Genomic DNA, 6,273 nt, shown 5'->3' with positions numbered 1-6,273 from the left:
AACTCCCTAAAACATGTCATAGGTTCCTTTAATATTTCAATGGGCAGCATAATGAACTGTGGTTGCAAACTGTTCCATCCAGAATGTGCCCTGGCGTTCCTTGTCTCGGCCACTCCGAGAGCAATTCCCAAACACGACATTAAATGGTCAAAGGAATAAAGTCCCACATCACGCTAACTTGGAAATTTGACAGTATCTTCACCAGGGCTGCAATGAATCAGGAAGCAACTCACCACTACTTTATCAAGATTAATTAAAGATTATTCATTTCTGGCCTGACAAGCAGTGTCCACCACTTAAAATAAAAGTGGTCCTCTTATTGCACTGGAACAGAGAAACTTTGAGAAGTACAAAATCTGCAGAAGCTAGATCCCTGAGCAAACAGCAAGAACTCAGCAGGTCAGGCAGCGTCCATGATCAGTCAACGTTTGGGGTCGGGACACTTTATTGAGACTAAAGTAAGAAGGAATGATGTCAAGCAGGAAAGATAAGGTGGGGAGGGGGAGAATCTGGGAAGGACTATGATGAGATAGGGTCTTAGTCAGAAGGTGGGAGAGACGGAGAAGTTGTGAGGTTGCTTGAAAACAGAATGTTGGAAACACTTAGCAGCTCAGGTAACATCTATAGAAAACAAAAGAGCTAATATTTCAGGTCAGAGATAGCTCGTCAGAAATAGACAAGAAAGATAAAAATGGAGTTTAAATCGCAGAGAAGGTGGCAGGAGGAATGGATGGGACAAAGGGAATATTTGTGATAGGGTAATGTTCTTTGTCTGGTTTATGTGTTGCTAATGGCTGGGCTGTGTGGCATACCTAACAGAGAGAGAGAGAGTGTAATGAAACCAGTAGCACAGATTGTTGACTTCCATCAGAAATTGACAAAATTCCACAGACAGATTGTGTGAGTTACTTTAATATGGAGAATTCAATACTCAGTCTAGAACAGCCATAGAACACTACAGCACAGAATCAGGCCCCTTCGGCCCTTCTGGTTTGTGTTGAACCATTTTTTTTTTACTAGTCCCACTGACCTGCACCCAGCCCATGGCCCTCCATACCTCTCTCATCCATGTACCTGTCCAAATTCTTCTTAAAATTGAACCCGTATTCACCACCTCAGTGGGCAGCTCATTTCATACTCCCACCACTCTCTGTGTGAAGTGCACACTACCCCTAAACTTTTCCCCTTTCACCCTTAACCCATGTCCTCTGATTTGTACCTCACCTCCCCTGCGTGGAAAAAACCTATGTACATTTACTCTGTCTATTTCCCCTCATAATTTTAAATACCTCTATCAAATCTCCCCTTATTCTTCTATGGTCCAGGGATTAAAGTCCTAACCTCTTTAACCTTTCCCTGTAACTCAGTTCCTGAAGTCCAGACTAGATCCTAATAAATCTTCTCTGCACTCTTTCCATCTTATTGATATCTTTTCTGTAGTTAGGTTACCAAAACTGCACTCAGTACTCCAAATTTGGCCTCAACAATGTCTTATGCAACTTTACCATAACATTCCAACTCCTACAGTCAATATTTTGATTTATGAAGCTCGATATGCCAAAAGCTCTTTTTACAACCCTAACCACCTGTGATGCCACTTTCAGGAAATTATGTATCTGTATTCCCAGATCCCTTTCTCCTACCGCACTCCTCAATGCCCGACTGTTTACCGTGCATGCCCTTTCTTGATTTGTCCTTCCAAATGCAGCACCTCACACCTGTCTGTGTGCTTTGAAAACCTTCTCTGCTGTCCACAACACCTCCAATCTTAGTGGCTTTGATCTAGTTTTTCCTTCCTCTATTACCTTGCTTGGCATATTTTAAATTTTAAGAACATAGAACACTACAGCACAGTACAGGCCCTTCGGCCCTCAAAGTTGTGCCACCCCATGTATTCTCAATCATTTATTGGCTGTTAACCCCCTTAGTACTCTGCTCAAAGTTTATGGGCCCCCTTCCCCATGAAGCATCATTTTTTGTTGGTTTTTCTTTCCTGCTGACCTCGTAAAAACTATTTTTTAATGACTTTAATTCGTGCTCCCCTCCCCTCTTTTATGTGCTATGGTATCAAGAGAGCCATATGGCCTTTGTTGAGAATGACTAGTAGAAAGTTGTTAACATGACTGGACAGAAAATGAGTTGTTCCTCATGCTATCATTGGGTCTTGTGGTCATAGTCAGAAAGGCCAGAATGGCAGAGTGTTTCAAAATTAATGTGGACAGCCACAGGAAGCTCAGGTTTGATCCTGCAAACTGAATACAGGTGCTCCACAAAGTAATCACCCCGATCAGTGTTTGTTTCCTCTATTGTAGAAGAAATCACATTGTGTATGGCGAATGCAGTAGACAGGATAATGCAAGAAAATCATTGCTTCACCTGTTTGTTTGAAGGGGAAGAGTGAAAGGGCAGGTGCTGCATTTTTGGCTGGTCAGGAACTTTAAGTTACCAACTGATACTAAGTGTTACTAATTTTTGTGTTGGGTAAGTGCATGAAAATCTAAGCAGCTCCAAATAGAAATAGGTTTTTAGAATGTATTATTACAATTCTAAAAAAGAACATCACATGATTTGCAAGCTTTGGTTTGTCAGTCACTCTCTTTCTTCTAAATAACATTAACAGTGAAGAAAGTTATAATTTCTGTCAGCATTTGTGACAGAAAATAATTATCTTGAAAGCTGCACGTGATGCTAAATAGTCAAAGGGCTTGAGTTTCTGATTATGGCATTCAGTTCCTGTCATAAGGCCGGCCCCTGGTTTTAAAGTGACAAAGCATACACTGTTCCACAATGTAACACCACGTATAAAATGTCATCTATTAAAAAACATGTTGCTTTTGGCTCCGACAGCTATTTGTGGAATATTTCGAGATAATCCAAATCCTGTGCAATTCCATATTCTTGCATGTCAAGGTTTATTGGACAATACATATTTGATGGAGTAGATAAAGTGAATACTTAAGAAAGGAAATAAAATTTTGTTGCCTCATTGTGTGTTAAAGAATGTAAAGTGGTTTTGTTTGCTTTTAGTGCTCTGATTATGTTATTTTAGATACAATTTTAAGACATTTTTTAGTCCTCAGGCAGATTGGGATGGATTTGTTTTATATGCATTCTTTGGACCTCTGTATATCATAACTGACGCAATGTTGAAGAGAATGCCAGAACACACTTGCAATGATATTATTGGGCCCACTTGTTAAACTGCTAATCATGCAATTAATGACGTTAAGCCTGCAGAAACCTCTGTTTCTGCTGGTTTTTTTTTGTTAAAATTAGTACAGGTAAAAGAGTGTGAAGTTGCGTTAACATTTTACAAAATGTTCAAACATGCTTCATTGCTTTTCTTACTGGATGCAATGGTGACATACCCTTTTCATTCAGATATAAAATACACTATTTAATATTATTGATAGTTAAAATTATTCAAAATATACAATAAGTCATTGAACATGAGAAAAGAAGAATGATAGAAAATATTTTAACGGTGGATGATGCTCGCCCAGTGCCACAGGCCGCGGGTGTCTGGCTATGTGGAGGATTACCTGGAGAGGGTGGTTACAAAATATTTTAAAAAAAGATTTAAAAAGTAAAAAAATATATATATATTTTAACCTTCGGGTGATATCAGAATATTTTATTGTTTCTACCTGAAGATTTAAACCAAGATCTTTCTTTACCATTTTTAGGATTCTGTGCTGCTACTTTCACATGGATTATCATTAACTAAAATAGACAAATGAGATGGCTCATGAACAGGATAATCTTTGGTCAGAACTTTAGAGTTCTGTAATTTAATGTGGAAATACTTATCTCAGTAAAAGTGGTTCAGAGCACCTTCACAGGCTGCATAGTTTGCAATGATCTTCAAGAGCCAAGAAAAAATCCATTGACAACAACGTCTGGGCTTATTTAATGGCCTGCTTGGATGAAAGAGATCCTGCAAGTATTATGACAAAGCTATAATCAATGATCATCATTGTAATGTGTATATATTTAAATTGTCTCTCACCTCCATATTGAAATTCTATCTACCTAAAAATGTGATTATCCTTTAAAAACTCGAGTAATAAGAAGGCATGAAGCTGGTAGGAAAAATGAGAGGCTTCAAATATGAAAGACTGCGCCAAAATACAGAAAATGCGCATACCAACATTTAAAATTTTTAATATATTTTTAGATCCAGCACGATAATGGACCCTTCCAGCCCACAAGCCTATGCTGTCGAAACACACCATTTAGCCACAAACCCCATGTTTTTTTTTGGGGGGGGGATGGTGGGAGCAAACTGGAGCCCTGGGAGGAAACCCAGGGAAGAATAGACAAACTCCTTGTAGAGAGCATTGGATTCCAACCCCATCGCGGGCACTGTAAACCACGGTAAGTATACTGCCCCGCGGACTTTCTCCCACTAAATTGGCCATTGCAGAATCAGTGGTGGGAAAGAGGGAGTTTCAAGTTGTGGGGAAAAAGTGCATTTGTGAAAGTTTGGGGTGCAGGGGTGGTTGGAGGAGGGGGGAATTGATCAGAGCTTCATTCAGGATATGCTCACCCTGTTTGAAACACTGTAATGCGCGTCGAAAGAACTAAAGACGTTGATCCAAACCAAGGCTTTTATTAACTAAAAGACTGGAGCCTATCATAAGTTGGTCGACCAGTCCAGAATGACCTGGTCTGGTTTGGAGCAATCCTTTAAGACCTGCTAGTAGGTGTGGCTCAGCCAATCACAGTCATCCTACACTAATTGGTGATAGAATCTATACTATTACAAGCACCAAGGAGGTGTGTTGATCAGCTCAAATTTATAGGCTTTGAGCTGGGCCGAATTTGAATGAAAGGGACCTGAAGGAATCTGCAGTAGTAAAAAGGGAGAGAGAACAGAATGACACTCTCTGATAAGCCACATGCAGAAGTTGTCAAGGTAACAATTACTTTAAAATCTGGGAGTTGTCGACAGAAAAGCAAAACAAAACCGAGAGACGAGAGGATCAGTTAAATACATGGTTAGAGAATAAATGGGGTTAACACAAATTGTTAAATTCAGCATTAAGTCCCAAAGGTGATAAGACATCCAGACAGAAGAAGGTGTTGTCCTTTCTGCTTATTTCGGGCATTGTTGGACCAATGTGGAAAAGAAGATCAAAGTGGGAGTGGGTCAGAGAATGAAAGCAGCAGAAGGCTACAAATTCAGGGTCAGGTTCATGGACGGAATAGAGGTTTCCGCAGAAGAGTAAATCAAATCTGTATTTGGTTTCTCCAGTGTGGAAGAGAACACATTATGAGTACCGAGTGCAAGACACTAAATTGAAAGAAAAAACAACAAATGGTGACTTCACCTGGAAGACCCTGGATGGAGCATGGAAACTTGTAAAAGGATAGGTGTTTGAATGGCAATGAGCTGTGAGTAGGGGGTGTGAATCAGACCAGGAAACATCAAAGGAAACAGTCCCTTTGAAATGCTGAAAACAGAAAAGAAGATGTGTCTAATGGTAGAAATTATGTTGGATGATCTGTTGAATGTGGGGGGGCAAGTGAAAAGGAAGTCAAGGAGAAGGGGAAACCTTCGATTTGCTCTGGCTTAGAGGAGAGTGGGTGAGAAGCAGGAGTGGAGGAAATAGAGGCTGTTGAGTGCCCTGTCAATCATAGCAGAGAGAGAAACAAACATCTGAGAGGGACATGTGGAAAGTCATGTCATCAAAGCAGATAGAAAATGGTACAGAATCCTTACAGGAACAAAGGGAGGAGGTGAAGTTGAGAGAGAAGTGTATAAGCTTATGGGCTGAAAATAAATAGTGGTAGCTACCCTATCCCCAAGATGGATTTAGAGATATTAATAAATATGGAGAAGGATGAAAATTGGCCATAAAGATTTCAGATTTCATCACATATGACTTCACATACAACCTAATATCCTATTACCTGCAGGTAAGCCAGAATTACCATTTATGAATAGTTACTTAATGTAACAAATGTAAATCAATAAAGAAATGTAAACAAACTGACTGTGCAACACAGAGAGGGAGAAAAAAAATCAATGAAGTGCAAAAACAAAGAGTCCTTAAATGAGGTCCCTGATTGAGTTTATTGTTGAGGGTTCACATGTTTGTGTTCTGTAGAACTGCAACACCAATGCAGTCTACAACACAATGGGAAAAGGTATTGAGGAAAGACATCTGATTAGTACGGGTAGAAGAACTGCTCCCTGTAGCCCATTGCCGGAAGGATGAAATAAAGGAGAATGCTGGGAAGGTTCTACAGGTCAGAGAGCATCTGTGG

General features: G+C 39.9%; 1 long non-coding RNA gene across 2 annotated transcripts in view; it reads left to right on the top strand.

Annotated features, from left to right (window-relative positions):
* The window catches only part of LOC138748353 (uncharacterized), a 101,149-nt gene that overhangs the window by 76,833 nt on the left and 18,043 nt on the right, over positions 1–6,273 (top strand). The gene's annotated exons all lie outside the window — the stretch shown is intronic.

Source organism: Narcine bancroftii, chromosome 13, assembly GCF_036971445.1.
Source record: "Narcine bancroftii isolate sNarBan1 chromosome 13, sNarBan1.hap1, whole genome shotgun sequence".
NCBI classification, from domain to species: domain Eukaryota; kingdom Metazoa; phylum Chordata; class Chondrichthyes; order Torpediniformes; family Narcinidae; genus Narcine; species Narcine bancroftii.
The sequence above is the reverse complement of the archived record's forward strand: the minus strand, read 5'-3'. Positions and strand labels throughout refer to the sequence as shown.